This window comes from Macaca nemestrina, chromosome 5, assembly GCF_043159975.1.
Source record: "Macaca nemestrina isolate mMacNem1 chromosome 5, mMacNem.hap1, whole genome shotgun sequence".
NCBI lineage: Eukaryota > Metazoa > Chordata > Mammalia > Primates > Cercopithecidae > Macaca > Macaca nemestrina.
Genome location: NC_092129.1, coordinates 56759318 through 56775761, shown reverse-complemented (window position 1 = coordinate 56775761; position 16444 = coordinate 56759318).

Genomic DNA, 16444 nt, shown 5'->3' with positions numbered 1-16444 from the left:
TATTTCCTTTGGCCCTATAGTCTTCAAAGGGATCCGAAATATCTGTTCTCAGATTCCACAGAAATAAGGCTAGCAAAGAGATCCACGAAATACAGATGTAACTCTGTGAGATGAATTAACAGGACACTAAGCAGTTTCTCAGAAAGCTTCTTTCCAGATTTCATCTGAGGATATTTCCTTTTTCACCATAGCCCTCTAAGGGCTTCCAAATATCACTTTGCCAATTCCACAAGAACTGTCTTAGCGAAAGGCTTCTTGAGGGGAAAGCTGTAACTCTGTGAGATGATTTCACAGAACACAAAGAAGTTTCTCAGAAAGCTTCTTTCTCTTTGTTATGGGAGGATATTTCCTTTGGCCCTATAGTCTTCAAAGGGATCCGAAGTATCTGTTCTCAGATTCCACAGAAATAAGGCTAGCAAAGAGATCCACGAAATACAGATGTAAGTCTGTGAGATGAATTAACAGGACACTAAGCAGTTTCTCAGAAAGCTTCTTTCCAGATTTCATCTGAGGATATTTAATTTTTCACCATAGCCCTCTATGGGCTTCCAAATATCACTTTGCCAATTCCACAAGAACTGTCTTAGCGAAAGGCTTCTTGAGGGGAAAGCTGTAACTCTGTGAGATGATTTCACAGAACACAAAGAAGTTTCTCAGAAAGCTTCTTTCTCTTTGTTATCGGAGGATATTTCCTTTGGCCCTATAGTCTTCAAAGGGATCCGAAATATCTGTTCTCAGATTCCACAGAAATAAGGCTAACAAAGAGATCCACGAAATACAGATGTAACTCTGTGAGATGAATTAACAGGACACTAAGCAGTTTCTAAGAAAGCTTCTTTCCAGAATTCATCTGAGGATATTTCCTTTTTCACCATAGGCCTCTATGACTTCCAAATATAACTTTGCCAATTCCACAAGAACTGTCTTAGCGAAAGGCTTCTAGAGGGGAAAGCTGTAACTCTGTGAGATGATTTCACAGAACACAAAGAAGTTTCTCAGAAAGCTTCTTTCTCTTTGTTATGGGAGGATATTTCCTTTGGCCCTATAGTCTTCAAAGGGATCCGAAATATCTGTTCTCAGATTCCACAGAAATAAGGCTAGCAAAGAGATCCACGAAATACAGATGTAACTCTGTGAGATGAATTAACAGGACATTAAGCAGTTTCTCAGAAAGCTTCTTTCCAGATTTCATCTGAGGATATTTAATTTTTCACCATAGCCCTCTATGGGCTTCCAAATATCACTTTGCCAATTCCACAAGAACTGTCTTAGCGAAAGGCTTCTTGAGGGGAAAGCTGTATCTCTATGAGATGATTTCACAGAACACAAAGAAGTTTCTCAGAAAGCTTCTTTCTCTTTGTTATCGGAGGATATTTCCTTTGGCCCTATAGTCTTCAAAGGGATCCGAATTATCTGTTCTCAGATTCCACAGAAATAAGGCTAGCAAAGAGATACACGAAATACAGATGTAACTCTGTGAGATGAATTAACAGAACACTAAGCAGTTTCTCAGAAAGCTTCCTTCCAGATGTCATCCGAGGATATTTCCTTTTTCAACATCGCCCTCTAGGGGCTTCCAAATATCACTTTGCCAATTCCACAAGAACTGTCTTAGCGAAAGGCTTCTTGAGGGGAAAGCTGTAACTCTGTGAGATGATTTCACAGAACACAAAGAAGTTTCTCAGAAAGCTTCTTTCTCTTTGTTATCGGAGGATATTTCCTTTGGCCCTATAGTCTCCCAAGGGATCCGAAATATCTGTTCTCAGATTCCACAGAAATAAGGCTAGCAAAGAGATCCACGAAATACAGATGTAACTCTGTGAGATGAATTAACAGAACACTAAGCAGTTTCTCAGAAAGCTTCTTTCCAGATTTCATCTGAGGATATTTCCTTTTTCACCATAGCCCTCTATGGGCTTCCAAATATCACTTTGACAATTCCACAAGAACTGTCTTAGCGAAAGGCTTCTTGAGGGGAAAGCTGTAACTCTGTGAGATGATTTCACAGAACACAAAGAAGTTTCTCAGAAAGCTTCTTTCTCTTTGTTATCGGAGGATATTTCCTTTGGCCCTATAGACTTCAAAGGGATCCGAAATATCTGTTCTCAGATTCCACAGAAATAAGGCTAGCAAAGAGATCCACGAAATACAGATGTAAGTCTGTGAGATGAATTAACAGAACACTAAGCAGTTTCTCAGAAAGCTTCTTTCCAGATTTTATCTGAGGATATTTCCTTTTTCACCATAGCCCTCTATGGGCTTCCAAATATCACTTTGCCAATTCCACAAGAACTCTCTTAGCGAAAGGCTACTTGAGGGGAAAGCTGTAACTCTGTGAGATGATTTCACAGAACACAAAGAAGTTTCTCAGAAAGCTTCTTTCTCTTTGTTATCGGAGGATATTTCCTTTGGCCCTATAGTCTTCAAAGGGATCCGAAATATCTCTTCTCAGATTCCACAGAAATAAGGCTAGCAAAGAGATCCACGAAATACAGATGTAAGTCTGTGAGATGAATTAACAGAACACTAAGCAGTTTCTCAGAAAGCTTCTTTCCAGATTTCATCTGAGGATATTTCCTTTTTCACCATAACCCTCTATGGGCTTCCAAATATCACTTTGCCAATTCCATAAGAACTGTCTTAGCGAAAGGCTTCTTGAGGGGAAAGCTGTAACTCTGTGAGATGATTTCACAGAACACAAAGAAGTTTCTCAGAAAGCTTCTTTCTCTTTGTTATCGGAGGATATTTCCTTTGGCCGTATAGTCTTCAAAGAGATCCGAAATATCTGTTCTCAGATTCCACAGAAATAAGGCTAGCAAAGGGATCCACGAAATACAGATGTAAGTCTGTGAGATGAATTAACAGAACACTAAGCAGATTCTCAGAAAGCTTCTTTGCAGATTTCATCTGAGGATATTTCCTTTTTAACCATAGCCCTCTATGGGCTTCCAAATATCACTTTGCCAATTCCACAAGAACTGTCCTAGCGAAAGGCTTTTGAGGGGAAAGCTGTAACTCTGTGAGATGATTTCACAGAACACAAAGAAGCTTCTCAGAAACCTTCTTTCTCTTTGTTATCGGAGGATATTTCCATTGGCCCTATAGTCTTCAAAGGGATCCGAAATATCTGTTCTCAGATTCCACAGAAATAAGGCTAGCAAAGAGATCCACGAAATACAGATGTAATCTGTGAGATGAATTAACCGAACACTAAGCAGTTTCTCAGAAAGCTTCTTTCCAGATTTCATCTGATGATATTTCCTTTTTCAATATACACCTCTACGGGCTTCCAAATATCACTTTTCCAATTCCACAAGAACTGTCTTAGCGAAAGGCTTCTTGAGGTGAAAGCTGTAACTCTGTGAGATGATTTCACAGAACACAAAGAAGTTTCTCAGAAAGCTTCTTTCTCTTTGTTATCGGAGGATATTTCCTTTGGACCTATAGACTTCAAAGGGATCCGAAATATCTGTTCTCAGATTCCAGAGAAATAAGGCTAGCAAAGAAATCCACGAAATACAGATGTAAGTCTGTGAGATGAATTAACAGAACACTAAGAAGTTTCTCACAAAGCTTCTTTCCAGATTTCATCTGAGGATATTTCCTTTTTCACCATTGCCCTCTACGGGCTTCCAAATATCACTTTTCCAATTCCACAAGAACTGTCTTAGCGAAAGGCTTCTTGAGGGGAAAGCTGTAACTCTGTGAGATGATTTCACAGAACACAAAGAAGTTTCTCAGAAAGCTTCTTTGTCTTTGTTATCGGAGGATATTTCCTTTGGCTCTATAGTCTTCAAAGGGATCCGAAATATCTGTTCTCAGATTCCACAGAAATAAGGCTAGCAAAGAGATCCACGAAATACAGATGTAACTCGGTGAGATGAATTAACAGGACACTAAGCAGTTTCTCAGAAAGCTTCTTTCCAGATTTCATCTGAGGATATTTCATTTTTCACCATAGCCCTCTATGGGCTTCCAAATATCACTTTGCCAATTCCACAAGAACTGTCTTAGCGAAAGGCTTCTTGAGGGGAAAGCTGTATCTCTGTGAGATGATTTCACAGAACACAAAGAAGTTTCTCAGAAAGCTTCTTTCTCTTTGTTATCGGAGGATATTTCCTATGGCCCTATAGTCTTCAAAGGGATCCGAAATATCTGTTCTCAGATTCCACAGAAATAAGGCTAGCAAAGAGATCCACGAAATACAGATGTAACTCTGTGAGATGAATTAACAGAACACTAAGCAGTTTCTCAGAGAGCTTCCTTCCAGATGTCATCCGAGGATATTTCCTTTTTCAACATCGCCCTCTAGGGGCTTCCAAATATCACTTTGCCAATTCCACAAGAACTGACTTAGCGAAAGGCTTCTTGAGGGGAAAGCTGTAACTCTGTGAGATGATTTCACAGAACACAAAGAAGTTTCTCAGAAAGCTTCTTTCTCTTTGTTATCGGAGGATATTTCCTTTGGCCCTATAGTCTTCAAAGGGATCCGAAATATCTCTTCTCAGATTCCACAGAAATAAGGCTAGCAAAGAGATCCACGAAATACAGATGTAACTCTGTGAGATGAATTAACAGAACACTAAGCAGCTTCTCAGAAAGCTTCTTTACAGATTTCATCTGAGGATATTTCCTTTTTCACCATAGCCCTCTATGGGCTTCCAAATATCACTTTGCCAATTCCACAAGAACTGTCTTAGCGAAAGGCTTCTTGAGGGGAAAGCTGTAACTCTGTGAGATGATTTCACATAACACAAAGAAGTTTCTCAGAAAGCTTCTTTCTCGTTGTTATCGGAGGATATTTCCTTTGGCCCTATAGACTTCAAAGGGATCCGAAATATCTGTTCTCAGATTCCACAGAAATAAGGCTAGCAAAGAGATCCACGAAATACAGATGTAAGTCTGTGAGATGAATTAACAGAACACTAAGCAGTTTCTCAGAAAGCTTCTTTCCAGAATTCATCTGAGGATATTTCCTTTTTCACCATAGCCCTCTATGGGCTTCCAAATATCACTTTGCCAATTCCACAAGAACTGTCTTAGCGAAAGGCTTTTGAGGGCAAAGCTGTAACTCTGTGAGATGATTTCACAGAACACAAAGAAGCTTCTCAGAAAACTTCTTTCTCTTTGTTATCAGAGGATATTTCCTTTGGCCCTATAGCCTTCAAAGGGATCCGAAATATCTGTTCTCAGATTCCACAGAAATAAGGCTAGCAAAGAGATCCACGAAATACAGATGTAATCCGTGAGATGAATTAACCGAACACTAAGCAGTTTCTCAGAAAGCTTCTTTCCAGATTTCATCTGAGGATATTTCCTTTTTCACCATAGACCTCAACGGGCTTCCCAATATCACTTTGCCAATTCCACAAGAACTGTCTTAGCGAAAGGCTTCTTGAGGGGAAAGCTGTAACTCTGTGAGATGATTTCACAGAACACAAAGAAGTTTCTCAGAAAGCTTCTTTCTCTTTGTTATCGGAGGATATTTCCTTTGGCCCTATAGACTTCAAAGGGATCCGAAATATCTGTTCTCAGATTCCACAGAAATAAGGCTAGCAAAGAAATCCACGAAATACAGATGTAAGTCTGTGAGATGAATTAACAGAACACTAAGAAGTTTCTCACAAAGCTTCTTTCCAGATTTCATCTGAGGATATTTCCTTTTTCACCATAGCCCTCTATGGGCTTCCAAATATCACTTTTCCAATTCCACAAGAACTGTCTTAGCGAAAGGCTTCTTGAGGGGAAAGCTGTAACTCTGTGAGATGATTTCACAGAACACAAAGAAGTTTCTCAGAAAGCTTCTTTGTCTTTGTTATCGGAGGATATTTCCTTTGGCCCTATAGTCTTCAAAGGGATCCGAAATATCTGTTCTCAGATTCCACAGAAATAAGGCTAGCAAAGAAATCCACGAAATACAGATGTAACTCTGTGAGATGAATTAACAGAACACTAAGCAGTTTCTCAGAAAGCTTCTTTCCAGATTTCATCTGAGGATATTTCCTTTTTCACCATAGCCCTCTATGGGCTTCCAAATATCACTTTGCCAATTCCACAAGAACTGTCTTAGCGAAAGGCTTCTTGAGGGGAAAGCTGTAACTCTGTGAGATGATTTCACAGAACACAAAGAAGTTTCTCAGAAAGCTTCTTTCTCTTTGTTATCGGAGGATATTTCCTTTGGCCCTATAGTCTTCAAAGGGATCCGAAATATCTGTTCTCAGATTCCACAGAAATAAGGCTAGCAAAAGAGATCCAGGAAATACAGATGTAACTCTGTGAGATGAATTAACAGAACACTAAGCAGTTTCTCAGAAAGCTTCTTTCCAGATTTCATCTGAGGATATTTCCTTTTTCACCATAGCCCTCTATGGGCTTCCAAATATCACTTTGCCAATTCCACAAGAACTGTCTTAGCTAAAGGCTTCTTGAGGGGAAAGCTGTAACTCTGTGAGATGATTTCACAGAACACAAAGAAGTTTCTCAGAAAGCTTCTTTCTCTTTGTTATCGGAGGATATTTCCTTTGGCCCTATAATCTTCAAAGGGATCCGAAATATCTGTTCTCAGATTCCACAGAAATAAGGCTAGCAAAGAGATCCACGAAATACAGATATAAGTCTGTGAGATGAATTAAGAGAACACTAAGCAGTTTCTCAGAAAGCTTCTTTCCAGATTTCATCTGAGGATATTTCCTTTTTCACCATAGCCCTCTATAGCTTCCAAATATCACTTTGCCAATTCCACAAGAACTGTCTTAGCTAAAGGCTTCTTGAGGGGAAAGCAGTAAATCTGTGAGATGATTTCACAGAACACAAAGAAGTTTCTCAGAAAGCTTCTTTCTCTTTGTTATCGGAGGATATTTCCCTTGGCCCTATAGTCTTCAAAGGGATCCGAAATATCTGTTCTCAGATTCCACAGAAATAAGGCTAGCAAAGAGATCCACGAAATACAGATGTATGTCTGTGAGATGAATTAACAGAACACTAAGCAGTTTCTCAGAAAGCTTCTTTCCAGATTTCATCTGAGGATATTTCCTTTTTCACCATAGCCCTCTATGGGCTTCCAAATATCACTTTGCCAATTCCACAAGAACTGTCTTAGCGAAAGGCTTCTCGAGGGTAGAGCTGTAACTCTGTGAGATGATTTCACAGAACACAAAGAAGTTTCTCAGAAAGCGTCTTTCTCTTTGTTATCGGAGGATATTTCCTTTGGCCCTATAGTCTTCAAAGGGATCCGAAATATCTGTTCTGAGATTCCACAGAAATAAGGCTAGCAAAGAGATCCACGAAATACAGATGTAAGTCGGTGAGAAGAATTAACAGAACACTAAGCAGTTTCTAAGAAAGATTCTTTCCAGATTTCATCTGAGGATATTTCTTTTTTCACCATAGCCCTCTATGGGCTTCCAAATATCACTTTGCCAATTCCACAAGAACTGTCTTAGCGAAAGGCTTCTTGAGGGGAAAGCTGTAACTCTGTGAGATGATTTCACAGAACACAAAGAAGTTTCTCAGAAAGCTTCTTTCTCTTTGTTATCGGAGGATATTTCCTTTGGCCCTATAGTCTTCAAAGGGATCCGAAATATCTCTTCTCAGATTCCACAGAAATAAGGCTAGCAAAGAGATCCACGAAATGCAGATGTAACTCTGTGAGATGAATTAACAGGACACTAAGCAGTTTCTCAGAAAGCTTCTTTCCAGATTTCATCTGAGGATATATCCTTTTTCACCATAGCCCTCTATGGGCTTCCAAATATCACTTTGCCAATTCCACAAGAACTGTCTTAGCGAAAGGCTTCTTGAGGGGAAAGCTGTAACTCTGTGAGATGATTTCACAGAACACAAAGAAGTTTCTCAGAAAGCTTCTTTCTCTTTGTTATCGGAGGATATTTCCTTTGGCCCTATAGTCTTCAAAGGGATCCGAAATATCTGTTCTCAGATTCCACAGAAATAAGGCTAGCAAAGAGATCCATGAAATACAGATGTAACTCTGTGAGATGAATTAACAGAACACTAAGCAGTTTCTCAGAAAGCTTCTTTCCAGATTTCTTCTGAGGATATTTCCTTTTTCACCATAGCCCTCTATGGGCTTCCAAATATCACTTTGCCAATTCCACAAGAACTGTCTTAGCGAAAGGCTTCTTGAGGGGAAAGCTGTAACTCTGTGAGATGATTTCACAGAACACAAAGAAGTTTCTCAGAAAGCTTCTTTCTCTTTGTTATCGGAGGATATTTCCTTTGGCCCTATAGTCTTCAAAGGGATCCGAAATATCTGTTCTCAGATTCCAGAGAAATAAGGCTAGCAAAGAGATCCACGAAATACAGATGTAAGTCTGTGAGATGAATTAACAGAACACTAAGCAGTTTCTCAGAAAGCTTCTTTCCAGATTTCATCTGAGGATATTTCCTTTTTCACCATAGCCCTCTATAGCTTCCAAATATCACTTTGCCAATTCCACAAGAACTGTCTTAGCTAAAGGCTTCTTGAGGGGAAAGCAGTAACTCTGTGAGATGATTTCACAGAACACAAAGAAGTTTCTCAGAAAGCTTCTTTCTCTTTGTTATCGGAGGATATTTCCTTTGGCCCTATAGTCTTCAAAGGGATCCGAAATATCTTTTCTCAGATTCCAGAGAAATAAGGCTAGCAAAGAAATCCACGAAATACAGATGTAAGTCTGTGAGATGAATTAACAGAACACTAAGCAGTTTCTCAGAAAGCTTCTTTCCAGATTTCATCTGAGGATATTTCCGTTTTCACCATAGCCCTCTATGGGCTTCCAAATATCACTTTGCCAATTCCACAAGAACTGTCTTAGCGAAAGGCTTCTTGAGGGGAAAGCTGTAACTCTGTGAGATGATTTCACAGAACACAAAGAAGTTTCTCAGAAAGCTTCTTTCTCTTTGTTATCGGAGGATATTTCCTTTGGCCCTATAATCTTCAAAGGGATCCGAAATATCTGCTCTCAGATTCCACAGAAATAAGGCTAGCAAAGAGATACAGGAAATACAGATGTAACTCTGTGAGATGAATTAACAGGACACTAAGCAGTTTCTCAGAAAGCTTCTTTCCAGATTTCATCTGAGGATATTTCCTTTTTCACCATAGCCCTCTATGGGCTTCCAAATATCACTTTGCCAATTCCACAAGAACTGTCTTAGCTAAAGGCTTCTTGAGGGGAAAGCTGTAACTCTGTGAGATGATTTCACAGAACACAAAGAAGTTTCTCAGAAAGCTTCTTTCTCTTTGTTATCGGAGGATATTTCCTTTGGCCCTATAGTCTTCAAAGGGATCCGAAATATCTGTTCTCAGATTCCACAGAAATAAGGCTAGCAAAGAAATCCACGAAATACAGATGTTAGTCTGTGAGATGAATTAACAGAACACTAAGCAGTTTCTCAGAAAGCTTCTTTCCAGATTTCATCTGAGGATATTTCCTTTTTCACCATAGCCCTCTATGGGCTTCCAAATATCACTTTGCCAATTCCACAAGAACTGTCTTAGCGAAAGGCTTCTTGAGGGGAAAGCTGTAACTCTGTGAGATGATTTCACAGAACACAAAGAAGTTTCTCAGAAAGCTTCTTTCTCTTTGTTATCGGAGGATATTTCCCTTGGCCCTATAGTCTTCAAAGGGATCCGAAATATCTGTTCTCAGATTCCACAGAAATAAGGCTAGCAAAGAGATCCACGAAATACAGATGTAACTCTGTGAGATGAATTAACAGAACACTAAGCAGTTTCTCAGAAAGCTTCTTTCCAGATTTCATCTGAGGATATTTCCTTTTTCACCATAGCCCTCTATGGGCTTCCAAATATCACTTTGCCAATTCCACAAGAACTGTCTTAGCGAAAGGCTTCTCGAGGTTAGAGCTGTAACTCTGTGAGATGATTTCACAGAACACAAAGAAGTTTCTCAGAAAGCTTCTTTCTCTTTGTTATCGGAGGATATTTCCTTTGGCCCTATAGTCTTCAAAGGGATCCGAAATATCTGTTCTCAGATTCCACAGAAATAAGGCTAGCAAAGAGATCCACGAAATACAGATGTAAGTCTGTGAGATGAATTAACAGAACACTAAGCAGTTTCTCAGAAAGCTTCTTTCCAGATTTCATCTGAGGATATTTCCTTTTTCACCATAGCCCTCTATGGGCTTCCAAATATGACTTTGCCAATTCCACAAGAACTGTCTTAGCGAAAGGCTTCTTGAGGGGAAAGCTGTAACTCTGTGAGATGATTTCACAGAACACAAAGAAGTTTCTCAGAAAGCTTCTTTCTCTTTGTTATCGGAGGATATTTCCCTTGGCCCTATAGTCTTCCAAGGGTTCCGAAATATCTGTTCTCCGATTCCACAGAAATAAGGCTAGCAAAGAGATCCACGAAATACAGATGTATGTCTGTGAGATGAATTAACAGAACACTAAGCAGTTTCTCAGAAAGCTTCTTTCCAGATTTCATCTGAGGATATTTCCTTTTTCACCATAGCCCTCTATGGGCTTCCAAATATCACTTTGCCAATTCCACAAGAACTGTCTTAGCGAAAGGCTTCTCGAGGGTAGAGCTGTAACTCTGTGAGATGATTTCACAGAACGCAAAGAAGTTTCTCAGAAAGCGTCTTTCTCTTTGTTATCGGAGGATATTTCCTTTGGCCCTATAGTCTTCAAAGGGATCCGAAATATCTGTTCTCAGATTCCACAGAAATAAGGCTAGCAAAGAGATCCACGAAATACAGATGTAAGTCGGTGAGATGAATTAACAGAACACTAAGCAGTTTCTAAGAAAGATTCTTTCCAGATTTCATCTGAGGATATTTCTTTTTTCACCATAGCCCTCTATGGGCTTCCAAATATCACTTTGCCAATTCCACAAGAACTGTCTTAGCGAAAGGCTTCTTGAGGGGAAAGCTGTAACTCTGTGAGATGATTTCACAGAACACAAAGAAGTTTCTCAGAAAGCTTCTTTCTCTTTGTTATCGGAGGATATTTCCTTTGGCCCTATAGTCTTCAAAGGGATCCGAAATATCTGTTCTCAGATTCCACAGAAATAAGGCTAGCAAAGAGATCCACGAAATACAGATATAAGTCTGTGAGATGAATTAAGAGAACACTAAGCAGTTTCTCAGAAAGCTTCTTTCCAGATTTCATCTGAGGATATTTCCTTTTTCACCATAGCCCTCTATAGCTTCCAAATATCACTTTGCCAATTCCACAAGAACTGTCTTAGCTAAAGGCTTCTTGAGGGGAAAGCTGTAACTCTGTGAGATGATTTCACAGAACACAAAGAAGTTTCTCAGAAAGCTTCTTTCTCTTTGTTATCGGAGGATATTTCCTTTGGCCCTATAATCTTCAAAGGGATCCGAAATATCTGTTCTAAGATTCCACAGAAATAAGGCTAGCAAAAGAGATCCAGGAAATACAGATGTAACTCTGTGAGATGAATTAAGATAACACTAAGCAGTTTCTCAGAAAGCTTCTTTCCAGATTTCATCTGAGGATATTTCCTTTTTCACCATAGCCCTCTATAGCTTCCAAATATCACTTTGCCAATTCCACAAGAACTGTCTTAGCTAAAGGCTTCTTGAGGGGAAAGCAGTAACTCTGTGAGATGATTTCACAGAACACAAAGAAGTTTCTCAGAAAGCTTCTTTCTCTTTGTTATCGGAGGATATTTCCTTTGGCCCTATAGTCTTCAAAGGGATCCGAAATATCTGTTCTCAGATTCCACAGAAATAAGGCTAGCAAAGAAATCCACGAAATACAGATGTAAGTCTGTGAGATGAATTAACAGAACACTAAGCAGTTTCTCAGAAAGCTTCTTTCCAGATTTCATCTGAGGATATTTCCTTTTTCACCATAGCCCTCTATGGGCTTCCAAATATCACTTTGCCAATTCCACAAGAACTGTCTTAGCGAAAGGCTTCTTGAGGGGAAAGCTGTAACTCTGTGAGATGATTTCACAGAACACAAAGAAGTTTCTCAGAAACCTTCTTTCTCTTTGTTATCGGAGGATATTTCCCTTGGCCCTATAGTCTTCAAAGGGATCCGAAATATCTGTTCTCAGATTCCACAGAAATAAGGCTAGCAAAGAGATCCACGAAATACAGATGTATGTCTGTGAGATGAATTAACACAACACTAAGCAGTTTCTCAGAAAGCTTCTTTCCAGATTTCATCTGAGGATATTTCCTTTTTCACCATAGCCCTCTATGGGCTTCCAAATATCACTTTTCCAATTCCACAAGAACTGTCTTAGCGAAAGGCTTCTCGAGGGTAGAGCTGTAACTCTGTGAGATGATTTCACAGAACACAAAGAAGTTTCTCAGAAAGCGTCTTTCTCTTTGTTATCGGAGGATATTTCCTTTGGCCCTATAGTCTTCAAAGGGATCCGAAATATCTGTTCTCAGATTCCACAGAAATAAGGCTAGCAAAGAGATCCACGAAATACAGATGTAAGTCGGTGAGAAGAATTAACAGAACACTAAGCAGTTTCTAAGAAAGATTCTTTCCAGATTTCATCTGAGGATATTTCTTTTTTCACCATAGCCCTCTATGGGCTTCCAAATATCACTTTGCCAATTCCACAAGAACTGTCTTAGTGAAAGGCTTCTTAAGGGGAAAGCTGTAACTCTGTGAGATGATTTCACAGAACACAAAGAAGTTTCTCAGAAAGCTTCTTTCTCTTTGTTATCGGAGGATATTTCCTTTGGCCCTATAGTCTTCAAAGGGATCCGAAATATCTGTTTTCAGATTCCACAGAAATAAGGCTAGCAAAGAGATCCACGAAATACAGATGTAACTCTGTGAGATGAATTAACAGGACACTAAGCAGTTTCTCAGAAAGCTTCTTTCCAGATTTCATCTGAGGATATATCCTTTTTCACCATAGCCCTCTATGGGCTTCCAAATATCACTTTGCCAATTCCACAAGAACTGTCTTAGCGAAAGGCTTCTTGAGGGGAAAGCTGTAACTCTGTGAGATGATTTCACAGAACACAAAGAAGTTTCTCAGAAAGCTTCTTTCTCTTTGTTATCGGAGGATATTTCCTTTGGCCCTATAGTCTTCAAAGGGATCCGAAATATCTGTTCTCAGATTCCACAGAAATAAGGCTAGCAAAGAGATCCATGAAATACAGATGTAACTCTGTGAGATGAATTAACAGAACACCAAGCAGTTTCTCAGAAAGCTTCTTTCCAGATTTCTTCTGAGGATATTTCCTTTTTCACCATAGCCCTCTATGGGCTTCCAAATATCACTTTGCCAATTCCACAAGAACTGTCTTAGCGAAAGGCTTCTTGAGGGGAAAGCTGTAACTCTGTGAGATGATTTCACAGAACACAAAGAAGTTTCTCAGAAAGCTTCTTTGTCTTTGTTATCGGAGGATATTTCCTTTGGCCCTATAGTCTTCAAAGGGATCCGAAATATCTGTTCTCAGATTCCAGAGAAATAAGGCTAGCAAAGAGATCCATGAAATACAGATGTAACTCTGTGAGATGAATTAACAGAACACTAAGCAGTTTCTCAGAAAGCTTCTTTCCAGATTTCTTCTGAGGATATTTCCTTTTTCACCATAGCCCTCTATGGGCTTCCAAGTATCACTTTGCCAATTCCACAAGAACCATCTTAGCGAAAGGCTTCTTAAGGGGAAAGCTGTAACTCTGTGAGATGATTTCACAGAACACAAAGAAGTTTCTCAGAAAGCTTCTTTCTCTTTGTTATCGGAGGATATTTCCTTTGGCCCTATAGTCTTCAAAGGGATCCGAAATATCTGTTTTCAGATTCCACAGAAATAAGGCTAGCAAAGAGATCCACGAAATACAGATGTAACTCTGTGAGATGAATTAACAGGACACTAAGCAGTTTCTCAGAAAGCTTCTTTCCAGATTTCATCTGAGGATATATCCTTTTTCACCATAGCCCTCTATGGGCTTCCAAATATCACTTTGCCAATTCCACAAGAACTGTCTTAGCGAAAGGCTTCTTGAGGGGAAAGCTGTAACTCTGTGAGATGATTTCACAGAACACAAAGAAGTTTCTCAGAAAGCTTCTTTCTCTTTGTTATCGGAGGATATTTCCTTTGGCCCTATAGTCTTCAAAGGGATCCGAAATATCTGTTCTCAGATTCCACAGAAATAAGGCTAGCAAAGAGATCCATGAAATACAGATGTAACTCTGTGAGATGAATTAACAGAACACTAAGCAGTTTCTCAGAAAGCTTCTTTCCAGATTTCTTCTGAGGATATTTCCTTTTTCACCATAGCCCTCTATGGGCTTCCAAATATCACTTTGCCAATTCCACAAGAACTGTCTTAGCGAAAGGCTTCTTGAGGGGAAAGCTGTAACTCTGTGAGATGATTTCACAGAACACAAAGAAGTTTCTCAGAAAGCTTCTTTGTCTTTGTTATCGGAGGATATTTCCTTTGGCCCTATAGTCTTCAAAGGGATCCGAAATATCTGTTCTCAGATTCCAGAGAAATAAGGCTAGCAAAGAGATCCATGAAATACAAATGTAACTCTGTGAGATGAATTAACAGAACACTAAGCAGTTTCTCAGAAAGCTTCTTTCCAGATTTCTTCTGAGGATATTTCCTTTTTCACCATAGCCCTCTATGGGCTTCCAAATATCACTTTGCCAATTCCACAAGAACTGTCTTAGCGAAAGGCTTCTTGAGGGGAAAGCTGTAACTCTGTGAGATGATTTCACAGAACACAAAGAAGTTTCTCAGAAAGCTTCTTTCTCTTTGTTATCGGAGGATATTTCCTTTGGCCCTATAGTCTTCAAAGGGATCCGAAATATCTGTTCTCAGATTCCAGAGAAATAAGGCTAGCAAAGAGATCCACGAAATACAGATGTAAGTCTGTGAGATGAATTAACAGAACACTAAGCAGTTTCTCAGAAAGCTTCTTTCCAGATTTCATCTGAGGATATTTCCTTTTTCACCATAGCCCTCTATAGCTTCCAAATATCACTTTGCCAATTCCAAAAGAACTGTCTTAGCTAAAGGCTTCTTGAGGGGAAAGCAGTAACTCTGTGAGATGATTTCACAGAACACAAAGAAGTTTCTCAGAAAGCTTCTTTCTCTTTGTTATCGGAGGATATTTCCTTTGGCCCTATAGTCTTCAAAGGGATCCGAAATATCTTTTCTCAGATTCCAGAGAAATAAGGCTAGCAAAGAAATCCACGAAATACAGATGTAAGTCTGTGAGATGAATTAACAGAACACTAAGCAGTTTCTCAGAAAGCTTCTTTCCAGATTTCATCTGAGGATATTTCCTTTTTCACCATAGCCCTCTATGGGCTTCCAAATATCACTTTGCCAATTCCACAAGAACTGTCTTAGCGAAAGGCTTCTTGAGGGGAAAGCTGTAACTCTGTGAGATGATTTCACAGAACACAAAGAAGTTTCTCAGAAAACTTCTTTCTCTTTGTTATCGGAGGATATTTCCCTTGTCCCTATAGTCTTCAAAGGGATCCGAAATATCTGTTCTCAGATTCCAGAGCAATAAGGCTAGCAAAGAGATCCACGAAATACAGATGTAAGTCTGTGAGATGAATTAACAGAACACTAAGCAGTTTCTCAAAAAGCTTCTTTCCAGATTTCATCTGAGGATATTTCCTTTTTCACCATAGCCCTCTATGGGCTTCCAAATATCACTTTGCCAATTCCACAAGAACTGTCTTAGCGAAAGGCTTCTTGAGGGGAAAGCTGTAACTCTGTGAGATGATTTCACAGAACACAAAGAAGTTTCTCAGAAAGCTTCTTTCTCTTTGTTATCGGAGGATATTTCCTTTGGCCCTATAGTCTTCAAAGGGATCCGAAATATCTGTTCTCAGATTCCACAGAAATAAGGCTAGCAAAGAGATCCATGAAATACAGATGTAACTCTGTGAGATGAATTAACAGAACACTAAGCAGTTTCTCAGAAAGCTTCTTTCCAGATTTCTTCTGAGGATATTTCCTTTTTCACCATAGCCCTCTATGGGCTTCCAAATATCACTTTGCCAATTCCACAAGAACTGTCTTAGCGAAAGGCTTCTTGAGGGGAAAGCTGTAACTCGGTGAGATGATTTCACAGAACACAAAGAAGTTTCTCAGAAAGCTTCTTTCTCTTTGTTATCGGAGGATATTTCCTTTGGCCCTATAGTCTTCAAAGGGATCCGAAATATCTGTTCTCAGATTCCAGAGAAATAAGGCTAGCAAAGGGATCCACGAAATACAGATGTAAGTCTGTGAGATGAATTAACAGAACACTAAGCAGTTTCTCAGAAAGCTTCTTTCCAGATTTCATCTGAGGATATTTCCTTTTTCACCATAGCCCTCTATAGCTTCCAAATATCACTTTGCCAATTCCACAAGAACTGTCTTAGCTAAAGGCTTCTTGAGGGGAAAGCAGTAACTCTGTGAGATGATTTCACACAACACAAAGAAGTTTCTCAGAAAGCTTCTTTCTCTTTG